Here is a 19,828-nt window from a genome sequence, read left to right as displayed (position 1 = left end):
AGCCCTGAGTCCCTCCAGTATCCAGATGAGTGAAGACTCTGGAGGCAGAAGGCTGCAGGTGGCCCTAGGCAGTATTTGTTCCAGAAGATGGGGTACACCGGGTCTGCTGGGCAGTGAGCAGCACACACTGAACACCATTCCCTTCCAGATCCTCCCCCTCCTTTGTGGCCTATTCTAGAGGAAGCCACGAAGTAGACTTTGTCGAAGGACTGACGTTGGCCGGTTTTTACTTACAGTTTGCCAGACCTGTGTTTCTAACTGAGCTGTTTCTAATGTGTACAAAAGCCCACACAGCTGATTAGCACAGACTCTACATGTAGAAAGAACCTAAAAATGCTTGAATTGGAAGGAAGGAAGGAAGGAAGGAAGGAAGGAAGGAAGGAAGGAAGGAAGGAGGAAGGAGCAAGCTACAGAGATGGCCTAGCAGAGAAGAGCTCTAGCTGCTCTTACAGAGGAAGGACCCGAGCTCAGTTCTTAGCACCCATACTGGAGAGCTCGCATCCACTTGTAATGTCAGCCAGGGGATATGATGCTCCTTTCTGACCTCTACAGACACAGGCGCTCACATGCACAAATCCACAGAGAGACACACAGGCTCACAACTACAAAAACAGAAAGGGGGTTCACCATCATAGCTGTGTGTCTTGTTTTCGGCTAATTACAACAGGGACAGTTCCCCTGCGTTGAGCATTCTGACCCTGCAGTCTTTCTACCAAATGACCTCACTTAAAAAAATGTTTTAACCCTACTTTAATATATAGCAATGCATTCTATATATTAAATAATACTATAACAAAATGATTTGATATCCCTTTAAACAGAAGAAAAAAATGGGAAAGAGTTCAGGCTACCTTATCGTAAATGACCTTTTGCTAAAGAAATACTAATACAGCAGACTTTATCAGGAGGGTGCATTTTCCACGAGTGTAGATGGAGCAGTGTAGTACCGGGATGCAGGAACCAGTTCTTTTCTTTCTCCCATTTCTTCCCTTCCCCTAGGCCTTGGATGACCTTCCTTTCTATAACAAAGAAGTCTTAGACATGTTCTCTTTCAAATTTGACATTTAATACTTGAAACTCCAAAATTAGCTTTAATTCAAGAAGCGTTCGTGTCCCATGGGCAACAGGAAACAATCAATACCCGGTCTCCATCCTGGCACAATTGGCAACCACGTGCAGCTGGGGAGGTACGAGATCAAAATGGCTTTGCGGGAGGGGCGGATGGGGGCATTGTGGGATTGGAAACAGAACTCCAGGAAACTATAATACAAGATCCCATTCTCCTATCCGGGACCATGCTGTCAACAGAGGTCTCAGGAGCTCCAGGGGCTTTAAACCGAGAGTCAGCTAATGGCAGCACACACTGGAAATGCCCAGCTGCCTGTCAAGGAAAGAGGAAGCCATCAAATCAAAATCACGTCCAACGAAGCTTCCCCAACCCTATCAGTCGGTGGAGAAGTGTTTATAAATTTCATTCTTAATTTCGCTTTGGAACAAGTCTCTACTGTTAAAAGGACCACAAAAGTGACTAGGAGGTAAGGCCTGTAAGGTTCAGTGATCATTCCTGCCATGGTGTTATGAATCCTAGAAAGGTAAGGGACACAACCTACCCACCCACACACAACACACCAGATGCCTACAAAGAGCAGAAAGTAAAAACCAGGGGTCAGAGAAGCCCCTTCCCCAGGCAGAGAAAGGAGGCTGCCAAGAGGCTCCTGGCACAGGCAGATACAGGGGTGTGGAAGCCGAGGAATGCAGACATGTGTGTCCCTGCACGTCCAGAGGCATTCCTGCCCTGGGGAGGTAACTGCTGCAGAAGTGTCCCATGATCCTCTCCACCCACTCTCCTCTGTCCTCAGAGGTCAACTCCATCATCCAGATAAACTGAGTGGGCGGCCTCTGTCTTCCAGCTCAAGGAGTCTGACCTCCACATACCTTTAAGTTTAAAAACAGGTCTGAGGGTCCAAAGGAAAAGTATAACTGACTGCCATGTGTTCTCCAACACAATGATGAGTACAATTTAAGTTAATTAAGTGCTCCAACACACATATACTCTCTGTCTCTGTCTCTGTTTCTGTCTCTGTCTCTGTCTCTGTCTCTCTGTGTGTGTCTCTCTCACACACACACACACACACACACACACACACACTTTAAGCTAATTAAGTGCTCCAACACACATACATTCTCTCTCTTTCTCTATCTGTCTCTCTCTCCTCTCTCTCTGTCTGTCTCTCTCTCTGCCTCTCTTTCTCTGTCTCTCTGTCTCTGTCTCTGTCTCTCTCTCTCTCTCACACACACACACACACACACTTACTTTAAGCTAATTAAACTACCCCCCCATTCTCACATACTCTCTTTCTTGTCTCTGTCTCTGTCTCTGTCACTGTCTGTCTCTCTCTCTCTCTCACACACACACACACACACACACACTTTAAGCCAATTAAACTCCCACACACACATACACTCACTCACACATACACTTAAACACACACTTTAAGCTAAGCATCACACACACCATTTACATATACATATGTGCGTGACTGTCACTGAATATTCATGAAGTAAATTTCACTTTGCTACAGATGGAGAAACGAAGTTTAAAAGGGTCTCCATACTGTACCCAAGACTACACAATTACTGACAAGCAGAAAGCTGGGAGGCAGAGCTGAGAACCCTCAAAGGCTGCAGGCTGTCACTATTCAACAGGTTAGAAAATATAGCCAAAAGGGTCTCCCTACCCCAGCACAAAGACTTCTTCATAAAACAACAAGAAACTGGCAAGTCACTGACAAGGTATAAAGAAAAGCCGACAACAAACCTTTCCCTCTATACAAGCTTGAAACTAGGGACACTAAAGAAGAGTATCAGTTGGTTAAACAAAACAAAGCCAGACCTCAGCTTACGATTGCCAAAAAGTCATAAAATGAATCAGAAAGAAAGCAAGTGACAAAGTAAAAGATAATATCTACAACATAATAAAGATAAAGCCGACATCCTTAATATGTAAACAGCAGCAACAGCCAATAGGACAAGGAGGAGAAGGGGTGGGAACCATTAACAATATTCCAAGATACCTTACTCTAAAAGTCAGCTTCATACAATGTGGCCATGAAGCAGAATCCTTCTGAATTGCAATTTGATCATATGTCAAAACTCTTCAAAGTATTGTTCCTAAGGAATGGCTCAGAGAGACAGACACAAGGACATGGCAGTGCTATTTATGCAGGGGAAATCTTCAGTAACTTCAAATATTTAAATATATCACAAAATATCATACTTCAAAAGAATCTTTAACAATGTTAGAAAGCATTAAATTTTCAGTAAAATATGAGATACTTAAATTTTCAGTAAAATATGAGATACTTACAAAACAGTATGAACAGTGGATATCAGTGTTGTAATCAAAGGGGAAAGAAAGGTCAGCAATATCCATAACTATACATGTGTGTACATGAAACTAATAACATATGCATGTACATGTAACTACATGTAACTAATACATGCATGTTTATGCAACTACATGTAACTAATAATACATGCACGTGTGTATGCATGTAACTAATACAGGCATGTACATGTAACTACATGTAACTAATACATGCATGTTTATGCAACTACATGTAACTAATAATACATGCATGTACATGTAACTATATTTAACTATTATATGTATGCAGCACATGTGAAGTAAATGTTCACACTGATTTTCTCAGAACTATATGACTCAAAGTGATTTTTAATTAACTTTGTGTTTATTTCCAGCAAGAAAAGGGAGGTGTGTTTAATTAGACAGGAGGAAAACATTAATGTTGTATAAAACAAAAGGAGAATGGATCATGAGGTTTAAGGGGCACAGCAAGAGGAAGGGCTGACAATGAGAAGAACATGCTACACGGCTATGAAGGAAAACCCAGGTAGCCATGAGCCCAAGACCTACCTGAATATGCTCAAAACCTCAAAAGGTATAAAGCACCCCTGTGACTGAAGTTTAAAACAGGAAATAATTTGTCAAAAATGCTTTCCAAGTATTCTTTTTGCACTATTTAGGTGAGAGGCACTAATCTGTGGTATCATATGTACTTAGCATGTAGAAGTCCAAGGTATATACTCTCAGTCTCACATATAGTTGATCATAAGGAAAAAGAGAGTTAACATTTGACAGTCACACACACACACACACACACACTCTTTCTCACATGCCACACACACACATGCACACAGACACACATTTAGATAAACATGTTGTTGAGTAATGGCCCCTTTAAAGGCAGGAATCACTGCTGTGTGTCTGTCAACTGACAGGATCATTGCACATGCTCTCCAGTTCTTTAATGACTCTCTATGATCAGAAAGGAAAAGTAAAAAGGACGGGGGGGGGGGGGGGGAGTGAGAAAGAACAAGACAACAGCCTGTTTCGGAGCTGAGAAATAAAGTAATGAATTAGGTGGGGGAGCAATAGCCACAGTACTTTCCCTCCAGAGGGAAATTTGAGTTTTATTACCTCAAATTGGCCTTGAAATTGCCAACTACTGCTCACAAATGTTCGTTTTTAATAGAATAAAATGTCGTCCTATGGGAACAACACTTCACAAACCTGCAGCCGTGTTTTCAAAACAAGCTTTCTTTATTAGTATTATTAAATGTAAATGTTCAACTGAGAACCCAGTCAGAGACGAGCTTCTCTAATTAAATCTTACCTGGAATAAAGAATGCACTCAGAAGCCCCGTTTCTGCGTGGGAGCAGGGTGATCCCAGCTAGAGGATCACCAGATTACATACGTGAGGACAGTTCCCTTCAGGATGCTCCCATAATACCCTCCACCCCATCCCATCCACACCCGAGAGACACACACACGTGCACACACACACACACCACATATACACACATACACACACACAACACATACACACAACACACACACAACACACACATACCACACACACACATACACATATACACCACATACACACCACACACAGCACACACATACACACACACCAAACACACACACCAAACACACACACATACACATAAACCCCACACACACACCACACACACACACATACACACACCACACACACACACACCACATACATACACACACACCACACATATACATACACACACACCACACACATACACATACACACCACACGCACACACATACACCTCTCACTCTCTCTCTCTCTCTCTCCCTCTCTCTCTCCCTACCTCCCTCCCTCCTTCACCAGCCTTCACCTCTGGAAGCATTTCTTCATTCCCTGGTCTTGAAGTCCCTTCTTGACTAAGGGAGGCCTCAGAAAGCTTGGGAAAGCTGAGCTAACTCCGGACACTCCACTCCTGTAGGCAAAGGGGCAGTTCTGGGAGAATATTCACTATTCTAGGGACATAAGGAGAATTCGAAGAAGAAAGTGCATATAAAAGAAACCAGGGGGGCTGGGGATTTAGCTCAGTGGTAGAGCGCTTACCTAGGAAGCGCAAGGCCCTGGGTTCGGTCCCCAGCTCCGAAAAAAAGAACCAAAAAAAAAAAAAAAAAAGAAACCAGACAGGGAGAGACACAGAACAGAACACATTTAGGAAAGGCCTGTGCTTTCTGAATGATCTGTGAAGGTTCCAGGCCACCAGAAGGGGCCGAAGATATCTTAACTTCTGCTCTCCGCTCTTGCCCACTTCCTGCCTCAGAAGCATTCTGCGGATTAATTTTTTCTGCTGTTCCTACTATTCATGAGTCCCTCTCCAACATCTTGTCCCAGGACACAGGACTTGGAAACCCTGGTGGTACCCAGCAGACCCCAAAACTCATGTGTGACAGGAGAGGATGTACTGACCAGAAACTTCGAGGGACCTTTCTCTGCGCTACTCAAAATAGGAGCTCAGAGAGCCCAGCACTGGGAAGGCAGGGAGGTGGATCTCTGTGAGTTCCAGCCCCGCCAGGATGACAATGGCTTTCACCACACTGCTCACACATGCAGGACATCAAAGGCATGAGAGTACCTGCTCCTCCTGTTCCTCTGAACTTGTCTGACCTCACAACTGGAAATTTTGATCCCCAAACTCATACAGACCCAGGTCATGTCACAGAGAGCAGTGGCAGTGGCACAGACTTCCCATGGGACCTTTTGTATCTCAAAGCCTGCCTTCCTTTCAGCCAGTTGCCTGCTGCTTTCTAAATCCAGTTACTACAAACCAACTCGAAACTGCTTCCAGCTGGCCCAGCCCTGAGCGGCTCTCCCAGACAATAATAACTTGTGACCCCTGCTGCTGTCCTTCCTGGCCAGGTCTCCTCTGACCACATGATGTGAGGCCCAACTTCTCTATGGTGGCATCCAGGTTCTACTGCTTAGATGTCTCCCACACCATGATGGCTGCCAGCCTCCCTCCCTCTATTCTCTAAAATCTTCCCATTTCTCTCAGCTTCCCACTCCTGCCCCACCCCCACCCTTACTCCTACTCCAGCAGTAACTTCCTTCTCTTGGCTGTTCCCCTCTAAACGGGCACCCTGCCTGGATCCATCTCCAGGGTAGTATGCCAGCAGGAAACAGCCACTGTTTCTCCCAGTCAAAGTTCCCCAGGCCTCCCCATCTACAAATATTCAGTCACTCACCATTTTGGTGAGTGTCTCAGCACCCCCCCCCCCCCGACTTAGCTAAAGTAAAACCAGATTTCACTACAAATCAGACAAGAACACACAAAGGGGGTCCCTCATACCTTGGAACCCACACCAAATACTCTTGAGTTACAAAAAAGGGGAAGGGACAGAATGAAAGTGGGAAGAGGGGGAGGGGAGCAAAAGCGGCCGGGGGGGGGGGGGAGGGTGAAGAAAGCTTGGTCCCTGGCAATCAAGGCCCCTTGTGGGTCTTGACTCTTTTTTTTTTTTTTTTTTGGTCCTTTTTTTTCGGAGCTGGGGACCGAACCCAGGACCTTGCGCTTCCTAGGTAAGTGCTCTACCACTGAGCTAAATCCCCAGCCCCTTGACTCTTGTTGGTAAAAAAAAACTTAGTCCTCGCCAACTAAGAAGTCTGTGGGATTGGGTTGAGCATGTTACTCCAATACCCAGTAAGTTTGGGGTCCTTGGTCCTTGACAAACCACGTAACTCTAGAATTGAGCAAGACCTGCTTCTGCTCATTCCCAGGCAACCTGATATTCTGGGTTCAATCTGAAGGTTTCCAAGCTGCTTTCCTCTCAAAAATCCTTTCAGCTGCAGATCCTTCCCTCCCCAGTCTGGGGCTACACACCTGAGAGAAAAATGTCTGATCACCCACACCCCTCCCCAGTCCTGCAGCTTTCAGTCCCAAGTAGCAAAAGCTTCCAAGAGAATAAAAGTTTCAAACTGCCCTAACTGGCTCCTAGCCACTCCTCCCTCCTGAGGCTGAACTCTTCCCAAACGTTCACTGTCTGCCCAGATATAAATCTCCACTTTGTCCTTATCTCCTTTCACTGGTTAGATGTAACCATGCTATCTCTGTGTACGGTCACTTTGTCTATAAGCTGAAGCTGTTTGCAAATGTGTTCATAAATGTTGCATATGTGTAACTTGTCTATTCTAAAGAGGGGGAAAAAACTAAGACCCGTGATTATAGAGTGTATAGGCCTGATTTTAAGATGTGTGCACATGTATGAACGGGTATGTATGTATAAGGTAAAGAGGGCTATTGTTGGTTTTAAGACATACAGGGACATCTTGGAATTCACCAATAATAATAATGTAGTTTAAATATCAATGTCTTTTTTACATTACAATGTATTTCTGCAAAGGATTATTGTTTCCTAGGGTCTCCTTTGCATAGTAAGAGATACATGCATTGTAAAGTATGCTTTTGGTAAAGAAGATTAAAGAAAGGAAAGGTTTTGGATACAATACATGTATGTGGGAAATTATAAAAAGATGACTATATTCGCTCTAAATTAATTATAATTCCTAAGGCCAAAATTCTATTATACTGATATTAAATTGATGTCTGAAGCTGTTTACAACAGCAAAATTTTCTGAAGTACAGATCTGCTCTTAGGAATGTTTGCAAAAATGGGCTTAGAAAAATAATTACTGTGTTCTATCCTTTTCCTAAATGAGACATATAAAACCTGAGATTAGATTTCTCCAAATCGTGCTAGTACGTACTCTGAATGGGCAAAGCTGTCTCTTGTTGAATAGGCACTGTCTAACAGGAGGAAAAATTCTGTTACAAAGAATTATGCCTACGTGAGACATTCCAGCTAAATTATCATAAAACTTATTCTACTGGACAAATGATTCAATCTATTTATAAATTTGGCTGGTTAGACAAAATCCTCATTGTGCCTAGATCTTCAGTCCTCCGGAGGGGTAGTTAAATAAGCCATTGCCATTCAGGATCATGAGTTCATCACAGTTCCTTCCAGGAGAAGCCAGGCAGATGAGTTCACTTGCTGGAGGACTTCCCCAGCCTAGAGAAGAACTACATTCAAACATTGCTTCAATCCAGCTTCATTTAAAGGAAGTATAAGACTTTGCTGGGTTGCTCCTCAGTGTAAAACGATGCCCATCTCAATTCTGAGCAGACTATAGAAAAGGGCAGCTCCATGTCCTTCCTGTAATCCTGCTTTTCACATAGTTCTCTTTACCCAGAGCCCACCGTGGTGTTTAAAAGCTTTCGAATGTGTCACTGTTTTTGCAAAAGTATTTCACGATTACACAGCATAATTTGTATACAAAGAAATCTCATTTGAAATAGACAAAACTTATTTTAAATATCCCCAAAGAAATTCTGCTTTGAGATACAAATATTTCTTTTATATATATATAAAAAAATAGTGTGTGTGTGTGTGTGTGTGTGTGTGTGTGTGTGTGTGTGTGTGTGTGTGTGTTCATCAGAGCCTGTGGAAATCAGAGGACCACTTGTGGGAGTCAGTTTTCTTTCCTTCACACAGGTCACAGAGATTGAACTCAGGTGGTCAGACTTGGCAGCAAGTGCTGCCATTTTGCCAGCCCAGTTCCTACATTTTATATCCAAACTCTTACAGCCAAAAACCTTTTCCTATTAAGAAAAGTAGTAACCCGGAGAAAGAGGAACATTCCTCCATTGTTGGTGGGATTGCAGACTGGTACAACCATTCTGGAAATCAGTCTGGAGGTTCCTCAGAAAAGTGGACATTGAACTGCCTGAGGATCCAGCTATACCTCTCTTGGGCATATACCCAAAAGATGCCCCAACATATAAAAAAGACACGTGCTCCACTATGTTCATAGCAGCCTTATTTATAATAGCCAGAAGCTGGAAAGAACCCAGATGCCCTTCAACAGAGGAATGGATACAGAAAATGTGGTATATCTACACAATGGAATATTACTCAGCTATCAAAAACAATGACTTTATGAAATTCATAGGCAAATGGATGGAACTGGAAAATATCATCCTGAGTGAGCTAACCCAATCACAGAAAGACATACATGGTATGCACTCATTGATAAGTGGCTATTAGCCCAAATGCTTGAATTACCCTAGATGCCTAGAACACATGAAACTCAAGACGGATGATCAAAATGTGAATGCTTCACTCCTTCTTTAAAAGGGGAACAAGAATACCCTTGGCAGGGAATAGAGAGGCAAAGATTAAAACAGATACAGAAGGAACACCCATTCAGAGCCTGCCCCACATGTGCCCATACATATACAGCCATCCAATTAGACAAGATGGATGAAGCAAAGAAGTGCAGGCCGACAGGAGCCGGATGTAGATCACTCCTGAGAGACACAGCCAGAATACAGCAAATACAGAGGCGAATGCCAGCAGCAAACCACTGAACTGAGAATAGGACCCCCGTTGAAGGAATCACAGAAAGAACTGGAAGAGCTTGAAGGGGCTTGAGACCCCATATGTACAACAATGCCAAGCAACCAGAGCTTCCAGGGACTAAGCCACTACCTAAGGACTATACATGGACTGACCCTGGACTCTGACCTCATAGGTAGCAATGAATATCCTAGTAAGAGCACCAGTGGAAGGGGAAGCCCTGGGTCCTGCTAAGACTGAACCCCCAGTGAACTAGATTGTTGGGGGGAGAGTGGCAATGGGGGGAGGGTGGGGAGGGGAACACCCATAAAGGAGGGGAGGGGGAGGGATTAGGGGGATGTTTGCCCGGAAACCGGGAAAGGGAATAACACTCGAAATGTATATAAGAAATACTCAAGCTAATAAAAAAAAGAAAAGAAAAGTAGTAACCAGGTCCAGGCCATTTCCCACAGATAGGGATACCTAGAGATTTAAATGATCTCTCCTAGTGTAAACTGGAGGCTGTTTTGAGACCTTTGGCATGCGTTTTATTTTTTATTTTTATTTTATCTTTTTAGTATTAGGTATAATATTAGCAATACAAAAACCAGGCTGGATCATGAAGGCTAACGGAGTAGTGTGATCCAGGAAATCCTTCCTTGGTGGCTTTGGTAGCCATTTCTCTGTCCTGATAATTCAGCATCATCCTCATCGAACTTCCCCACAGCAGGACAGCAGGATGTGAGACAGGATCTGTCCTGCTGGGCCAGTGAGAAGCTTCCCAGGAGAAGCTACACCAGTGTTTGTACACTTCCAAAAGCTGCCTCACAGCTGCCACACTTCCACAAGTGTGTGGAGTTGGAATTTTCCAGGCCCAAAGCCAAGGGTTATACCTTGGGCTACCTCACCTTAATCAAAAATAGTCAATCTATTATTACCTTTCTCATCATGTGACTTAACAGTCTTGCAACCAAATCAAAGTAACTTAATGATATCAGCTCTAAGGGGAGCTGTGACAACCGTAGAAATCTACCAATCTACCCGTTCCCTGAAATAGTCTGAGATCCTCTCCTGTTTGCTCTTCTGCCCACACTTTACAACAAATACAACTCAGTTTGATTTCACAGCTCTTCATGGGCATCCCGATATACCTGTGGCTATTCGTTTACTAATAGTTTTTATTCTCATGCCCATCCACCCTTCTCCAATCCCTCTGCTAAGTGTTTGTGCAGACCACAGTGAGTTAAATACACCACATGTATTTGCATAGACATTATGAAAATATGGATATTGGTACCAGTTTCTGAACAATCACTCCAGGCTGGGGAGGCCTCCAAGATGCCCCAAGAGTTTCAGGAAGCAGCTAGAACTTGACTATGACACTCATACCCATAAGGCCTCTCTCTCTCCCCTCTCCCTCTTTCCTTTTATATAAACAAACAGGGTGGAGATGTTAGAACCCAGATTGGTCACTGCCAAGGCATTGCAAAAACTGTGTCTCCTCACTCAAATACCTGAGCCTACATACAGCCTAGGGCTACGAGACTCCATTCTCTTGGCCCCTGGGATGGACATGCATTAAGTAAATGGGACCTCCTCCACACTTCTCTACAAATCCTCAAGATCTTACATTCCTCTCTCAAAATACAGGGCTTCCCATACCTTGCCCCAAGTAAGAGCTAATCTTGGACTCTCTACTTCTATTCTCTACTATGGACTACTCACCAATCACACAACAAGAAGCCACCGTCCTCTGAATCTGTAAGGAGGGACCCCACTTTGCCCTGTGGGCCTGAACCCCTCTTTCCCCCTGACATCTGCTGTCGCTGGCATTAGTGACTTCCTGTATGTCTCTTAACTGAAAAGACAATCCTCCTTGGACCCTTAGATTTCAAATCCAAGACTTCCAGTGGCCACATTGGGGAAAGGAAAACAAATACCCACCCAATCCATCCTTGAGGGACTGTTACTAGGTTTGGATTTAAACAGAGGGCAAGAGGCATGTGTAACTTAGCACTTCTGACCTGTCACTGTGGGAAATCTCTTTCTGGAGACAGTTCCTCCTCTGGCTGGCACCTAGACTTCAGCCTTTCCCTTCCTGCAACACAGATTACTGGGGAACTTTAAATCCTTGGGGTCTATTGTTTCAACAGAATGATAAGGAAAGGGGAGAGACAAGGTGTCTCTCTTCAGAGATCTCCTCTCCTAGGGAACTTACAAAAGTTGCTAGCCATCCTGTCTCCCCCGACGCCGTCCACTGCTGCCTTTCCTGAGAAACTCTGCTGCCAAAAAAGCTATATTTGTTTATGTCTATAACCATTGTAGTATCATATAATGTATATTTAATTTTATATTCATATATGTTTTTATGTACACACACACAATCTTATGGTGAGTCTGTAAAAGACAGCAGCTGGGTATTACGATGTGGGAAATCGTCCCTTGCTCCTGAGGACCACACATGAAAGTTGCTACCCACAGCTCTCCAGCTCTGCCTGGGGCTCCAAGCTCTCATCCCTGACTGACAGAGGTCTGGTTAGCAGCCTACTGGCCAGCACTTTCCTTCACAAGCTCTCGGCTAACCCACAGAACACTAATGAGATGTTTTCTTGGGTGGATCCGGCTTTGTTTTCTCTGATGGGTTTACCAAGCTCTGGGTTTTTTATGTGCTAGGATCGATAGATCCCTAGGGCGCTAGTCAAGCCGCAAGAGGAAATGAAGACAGTAGTAACTACCACAAAATGCTCCGTGGTAGACATGGCACATCCAGTACGACATGAAGGACCTGGTGTGAACCATAGTGCTCACCCTTTTATCTTATCCTGATTCCCACTCTTTTTTTTTTTTCTTTCTAGCAGGTGAGGAACTCCAGAGGCCATGAAACCCGGCGTGACATAGACAAGAACTGCAGGATTCTGATCTCCAATCTATCATGGCTTGAAGTGTAAGCCTCTTCAGTGACACTCATGCTTCCTGCCCACTCTAGAAACAAAGATCAGGTGACCCACAGAGGTGCCTCATGGGAAAACGGAGTTCAAACGGGGACTGGAGAGAAGGCTCAGCGATTAAAAGAACATTGTTGCTCCTGCAGAGGCCCAAAGTTCGGTTCCCAGTACTGATCTGACAGCCTCTTCTGGCCTCCGCTGCTTCCTGCACACTCATGTAGGCAAACACCACACACACACACACACACACACACACACACACACACACGAACACACACCACATTAATTAATGGATGAATAGTGTTCAGACCATTGCAGCAATGTTCCCTGATAACAGAGAGCCACAAGGCTGGAAGACAAGAACTCAAGCCAAGGATGAACACCGCAAAGGTCACACAGTGAATGAGACCAAATCTCATCAAATGGCTCCAGGATCGGGCAAGCAGAGCCCACAGGATTACAGGATGTTTTGGCAAGAATCTGGGTTAAGAGACTAATAAACTTCACGGAGAAAATTATAGTCAAAGAGACAGACTCCAAGCCTACGTATATCTCCATGGGAGACATCCAAAATAAAAATGTATGTTTGCGAATAGCAACCTCCTTCATCTGCCACAGCTCTTAGTTCATAGTCTCTGGGAAAAGCTGAGAGCCCAAGAACGATGCTAAGACACTGCAGAATGGGTGTCTCCTGTCTGATCCCGTCATTCTAATAACTGGTTAACGATCTTAATGAGTCTCCGTAGAAAGCACAGTATTGCTGGGTCACTGTTTTCTTCCAGGGGTCAGCCCAGCAAACCGACCAACCCCAGACGTGCACAGCAGTATGGGGGCAGGGTGGGGTGGGGTGGGGAGAACGACCATGATTGACAGCTGACAACCAGACAGCTCAGAAAGCCCTCCACACATCCTAGTTTGAGGTTAACTTTTCCTAGGGAGACAGACGTGGACATCCGTTCACCCTGGACACCAGTGATACACCAACGAGCAATTTCACCAAAGCCCAGGTTAGTGAGATCAGGGAGTCCTTGGGGGTACCTTACAAACAAAGCATGAGTGAGGGGCTTCTTACAGGGTGACCCCCAAAACAGCAGCATCGCTGAAAAGTCCCATTCCATCACAGATGGTGACCCCCATTGAAGCTACACCATGGAGTCCTGGTTTTTAATTAACCCCTTCTTTTTTTATGCACCCCAAACTCTCCTAGCAGCTGTTGGAAGGGGACAGAGAACAATGGCTTGAGTCTCAGGGAGTTTCCTGGCTCTCCTCTCCCATGTTTTATACTGGTGAGTGTTTGTTAAAGGTTCTATTGCCATTATCTTGGGCCTGGCTTGCACTGTCTTGTTCTGCTCTAGTTGCTATGGCTACCGGGCAAAGTCCAAGATGGCATCTTGTTATACCTAGAAGAAAAGGTGCTCTACAACACCCAGGAAGATCAAAGCGTTCTTCCGTCCATCATGAACTCTAGTGAATGCCTTGTGTGTGCCTGAGGTCACTCTTGGCATCAGGAACAGGGCAGTGGGTCTCCTCCTCCTCACGGGGCTTATTATGGTCTAGTGAGGAGGTGAGCTCACGAGTGCACCCAAACCAGGGAGAGTGAATGCAACAGTAAGAGCCCCACTGCACCCCTCCCATTCACAGCTGAGAGGCCAGGCTCTCCACACCCCTCAGAGACAAGGTCCTTAGAGATAGAATGGAGCTGAGGAGGGGTTATTAGAGAGGAAGCTGACCTATTCCTTCTTGGTGTATCTTACAAGCATGAGTGAGGGGCCTCTTATAAGGTGACCCCCAAAACAGCAAGTACCCCAAAAAGAGAAAGGTGATCAGAGACACAAATGACAAAAACTCAGAAAGACACAGTGGGAAGACAATTGTTTACAAGCCAAGGGGCAAGGTCTGTGAGACTCTTCCCCACAGGTCTCAGAAGGAACCAACCTCACCAACTCTGATCCCCAGAACTCTCTTTCTCTCCGAGTCCCTGGGGACTCCGAGACACATTCCTGTCTTCTAAAGGGTCAGCTTGCCAGGAAATCACCCATGATACCTTCAATGACTTAAGTTGTAGCAGCTGGAACTGCCCACCCCCCACACACACACACAGACAGCATCAAGTCCTGACCTCTAGGCCAGTGACTTGCAACCTTCCTAATCCTATGACTTTTTAGTAGAGCTCCTCATGATGTAGTGACCCCCCCCAACCATAAAATCATTTTCCTGGTTACTTCATAACTATCATTTTGCTACTGTTATAAACCATAATGTAAATATCTGATATGCAACCTCTGTGAAAGGGTCCTTAGATGCCCCCCTCAAAGGGGTAGAGACCCACAAGCTGAGAAGCAGTGTTCTAGTGGTCCATAAATACGGTCTTATTTGTAAATGGAGTCTTTGTAGACATAATCAAGTTAAAAGGAGGCAAAACTAGATTAGAATGGATTCTAAACCCAGTGCTTTTGTTGTACGTCGGTAGTGGCTCAGCCAGGAAACATACTGAGGAACAGCACCACGTGAAAAGGGAGGCAGAGATTGGTGGGCCATGTTAACAAGCCTAGGCTACCAAGAATGCTACCAGCACGGAGCCCAAACAGAAGCAAACAATCTCCCGAGGGTGCGTGGCTCTCTCCAGACCTTCATTCTGGACTCCAATCTCCAGCAACGCAACACAAAAAATATCTGTTGCTTATCCTAATCTGTGGTAACTTGTTATGGCCGCCCTAGCAGACTAATAGAGAAAGTCAGAAAGAAAAGCTGCTCAGGGAGGCAGAGATTGGTGGGCCATGTTAACAAGCCTAGGCTACCAAGAATGCTACCAGCACGGAGCCCAAACAGAAGCAAACAATCTCCCGAGGGTGCGTGGCTCTCTCCAGACCTTCATTCTGGACTCCAATCTCCAGCAACGCAACACAAAAAATATCTGTTGCTTATCCTAATCTGTGGTAACTTGTTATGGCCGCCCTAGCAGACTAATAGAGAAAGTCAGAAAGAAAAGCTGCTCAGGGCACGCCTCTTCCTTTTCACTGCAGTTAAAGACCCGAGAAGGAGGCGCTCGCCTGTGCAGAGTGGCTGCCAGCATCTAAGGAGAAAATGCACAGAAGACCCTGAATCCACCGGCAAACAGAAGCCACAGCGCTGATCCTCAAGACAAGGACTCTGGAATTTGCCAGCATCCCCCACGGAGTGTGATATCCAGGCTCTGATTGTCCACACTTTCCTGCTTAGTCTCTTACGGTAGACTAGAACAACTGGGGAAACTGGAGGAACTTGGAAAGAAGAGAGGCCCCACCTGCAAGTCTTGCTCAGAGTCAAGGATGCCAGCCCAGTTAACATTTGCTGCGAAGTCTGTCTGTGTAGAGATAATACCCCTTCTACAGAAAGACACTTTACATCAGGGTGTTAAGATAACAGTGAACCAGGGAGGGCTGGAGAGGTGGCTCAGTGGTTAAGGATACTGGCTGTCCTTCCAGAAGACCTGGGTTCAATTCCCAGAACCCACATGACAGCTCACAACTGTCAGTAACTCCAGTTCCAGGGGATCCAACCCTCACACAGACATTCGTGCAGGCAAAACAGCACATACGATAAAAATAAATAATTCATTAAAAAATAAAATAAATAATGAACGATGCTTAAGGTCTAAAGACATAGGGCCCTTCCCTCTATATCCCTCCACTCCGAGATGTAAGCCAGCCATGTTCTAGAAATTTCACAAAGAAACCCCATCTACAGTAAAAGACAGGTCTTAACGCCCCTGTGCAACCCTCCTGATGCATGGCTCTACCCCACTGCCATCCCTTCCAAGGCATCTTTAGGGCCACCCTAAAATCATAATTTCACCCTTTGAAAAAAGGGTGGGAGAAAAGGGGGCTTCTCGGCAACCTCTTCAGATATGACCTGAAAGCCACCGAACCCTATGCCCAGCTGTTGCTGAGACGAGCTGCCCTTGGAGGAGCCCGCACACTCAGCTGTGAGTGTCCGCTCCCCTCCCCTTAAGCACCTCTCCATTAACCTCACATTTAAGACTTTCCTGTGTACATTTGTATGGGTGTATATACGTGTTCACCTGTGCGCGCGCATACATGTGGCTATGCACATGCCCACAAAAGGCTGGTGTTGATACCAAGTGTCTTCTCAGTCGCTCCCGACTTTACCTACTGAGGCAACACACATAAGCTCATCTCTTCAGCCAGTCTGGCCAATCGGCTTGCTCTGTGGATTCTCTGTCTCTGTCTCCTCCTTCCTAGGGTAACAGGTGACCTGCCCTGCCCACCTGGGCTCTGTAGATCCCAACTCTGTATTTCCATTTGCACAGCAAGCACTTTCCACACTGAGGTATGTCCCTGGTCCTAAAATCTCTTTTTATGATTTTTCAAATTATTGAAATTATCTCTCACTTAGAGAGAGAGAGAGAGAGAGAGAGAGAGAGAGAGAGAGAGAGAGAGTGAGTTTGGGGGTACACCTGTGGAGGTCAAAGGACAACTTTCAGGAACTGGTTCCTTTCTTCCATCTTGTAGATGACCCTAGACATTAGACTCGGATCACCAGTCTTGGCACCAAGCATCTTGACCCACCAGAGACGTTTACCATCCCTAAAATCTCCTAATAACGTCCAACTCTGCTTCTTGCACATCCTGAGACTCTGTTCTGCACTAAGGTCAAGAATCCGGCATCTGGGTTGAAGGCTCAGGATGTGCCCGTCTGCTGCTGGTGACCTTAACCAGCTAACCAGATTCCCAAGAGAGAGCAGGGAATCCAGAGCAGGACAGCACCTGGGTGTGGCAGAGCCCAGGCAAAGCAGAGGGTGAGGCTGGTGTGGCTCAATCAGTTAGAGGGCTTGGCTACTGTGCATGAAGGCCTGGGTTTGCTCACGATGGTGGTTTAAATGAGAATGGCCCTTAGAGGCTCACGTTTGAATGTTTGGTTCCCAGTTGGTGGAACTATTTGGGAAGGATTAAGAGGTGTGTCACTAGGGGTAGGCTTTTGAGGTCTCCAAAGCTCATGCCCAGCCCAGTCTCCCTCTCTGCCTCCTAATTGTGGATCACATGTAAACTCTTAGCTGCTGCCCAGCACCACATATGCCTGCATGTGTCCATGCTCTCTGCCATGACGGTTACAAATTCACCCTCTGAAACTGTAACCAAGCCCTCAACTAAATGCTTCTTTTACCTTGGTCATGGTGTCTTTCTCAACGATATAACAATAAATAAAACAACCTGCAGCACTGGCTAAACCGAACATGACGGCAGGTACCCATAATCCTGTACACTGGAGGTGGAGGTAGGAAGACCAAGCAAGCAGCTCAAGATCGCGTTTCCCAATGATGTACAACAAGCCAGAACTGGTGAGCTAAGGTCACTGACTGGGCTCAACTAGGCAAGACAGCAAGTTTCTCAGTTATCACGGAGAGTTGAGAGGGGCAACAAACTTCAGTACAAAGGCTACTTTGTACAAATGCTACTTTGTACAAATGCTACTTTGCACAAATGCTACTTTGTACCCACGCCATCAACCCAAACTGCCCATCTCTTCAGATGGATGTGGTTGGCACTCTCTACCCCTCTAGGGAAGATAATCACCACTCTGGATGATTGCTACAGCGCTGGAATAGCCAGCAACCTGCAGACATGGATGGGCGCACAGACCTGAGTCAGATTAGTAAGTAGAGCCGGACACCAGCAGGGAAAATGCAAGGTATGCTCCTCCCCGTGGGCGCCGTTCTGCATGGTGGTGCTGACTCACAGTATCCTTTGAAGTCCCTTGGCCCCGTGTCAGTGAGCGCTGAGAAAGAAGCCCTACGTGCCAATTTCCATCATCCCCCAAGTACTTCAAAAAGATGAGGCGAGGCAGGAAGTTCAAAAGAGTGTGCCCACAACCACACCACCTGTAATCCAGGAAATTATAGGCACCGCCTCGCACACAGGACCCACAGGGCAGGTGCCTCTGAAAACGCCTCCTTCCTCCAAGGAGCCCCGCTGAAGGCTAATAGGAACTTCCAGTTCTCCACGTGCGCCCTGCACCTCAGAACTATCATCGCTCCTGAAATGTCTCTCTCTTGAAAAGAAATAACAGGATTTAGCACCTGTTTGTTTCAGAAATAGTTGCTAAAAACAGATCTGCCAAAAGGCCACCTCTAAAATTAGTCATATTTCCTGCTCCGCGAAAAACGTAGTAAAGGGTAATTTTAGTAACTTCTTCACTCCAGGTATCTGGTGCTGCCGCACTCTGCGCGTGATGACTTGCAACTTACTAAGCAGGCGGTCCTTGTTGTTAGCCCCAGAATAGCTCTAATGGAATGTATAAACGGACTTTTCAAATAAAAGTCAAAGATTAGAATGCGCTCCTTGAGTACCTTCACTGACCGTTTAATGGTACCCACCTTGGCGTCTCGATCACAGGTGAGGGTGGCATCGCGGTTTGCTCTGCTGCTAAGGTTGCCCTTCCGAGCCAGCTGTGCCTGAGATGCTCTAAGACTTTCCCCACTGAGCTCCTTCACTGTGATCACAGATATCTTTAATATTATTGCACTTACCGGTGGCGGATACACACTGAAGTGCACTTGTGAAAGTTGGGGGATTAGAGGACAACTTTCAGGAGTTGGTGGTTTTCTCCTTCAATCCCAAGATAAATCTACCAGGGATAAAACTTGGGCTGTCGGGCTTGCCGACACACACCTTTAACCACCGGGCCATTTCAGCTATATTTTATTATTCAAGTTTTAAAATGCGATAGTGACTTCTTGTGGGCCCAGCACAGGCGTTTCCTACCTATCAAGAACCACTTCGAGGCAACAAGCAGAGCCTTCCCAGTCTGTAAAAGTCACTAGCCCATACTCCTGCCCAGCAGCTTTGTTCTCTACGGCAGGTCATGGAGAATTATGTTTGCAGAATCTAACAAATGATGTCTCCTGGTCCAAACATCACTTCAGCCACAACTGAGAATGTCAAAATTAAGAACCTCACATGATCGAGTGAATGTTTATTTTTATAAAGCCAGATGGGCAGAGATTGTCTTCGCTTAAAAGCTAAAGGAAAGCAAAACTTAGGTCTAAGCTGTCCTTTGTGCTCAGCAGTAAAGGGGCCATCTAGATTCAGATTGCTTCTAAGCAAACAACTTCAGAAGCCACTGCGGTAAAAC

At 45.5% G+C, this 19,828-nt stretch overlaps 1 protein-coding gene and 1 long non-coding RNA gene across 3 annotated transcripts in view; one reads left to right on the top strand and one right to left on the bottom strand.

Annotated features, from left to right (window-relative positions):
* Window positions 1-19,828, bottom strand: part of Hunk (hormonally upregulated Neu-associated kinase) — a 116,341-nt gene that overhangs the window by 92,893 nt on the left and 3,620 nt on the right.
* On the top strand, window positions 13,554-16,335 carry LOC148002514 (uncharacterized). Its single transcript, XR_015633017.1, has 3 exons — window positions 13,554-13,704; window positions 13,908-13,983; window positions 15,721-16,335. It is a non-coding gene; the product is annotated as an uncharacterized LOC148002514 (long non-coding RNA).

The sequence above is a fragment of the Rattus norvegicus genome, chromosome 11 (assembly GCF_021556685.1).
Source record: "Rattus norvegicus strain SHRSP/BbbUtx chromosome 11, alternate assembly SHRSP_T2T, whole genome shotgun sequence".
NCBI classification, from domain to species: Eukaryota; Metazoa; Chordata; class Mammalia; order Rodentia; family Muridae; genus Rattus; species Rattus norvegicus.
This window is presented reverse-complemented; position numbering and strand designations above follow the sequence as displayed.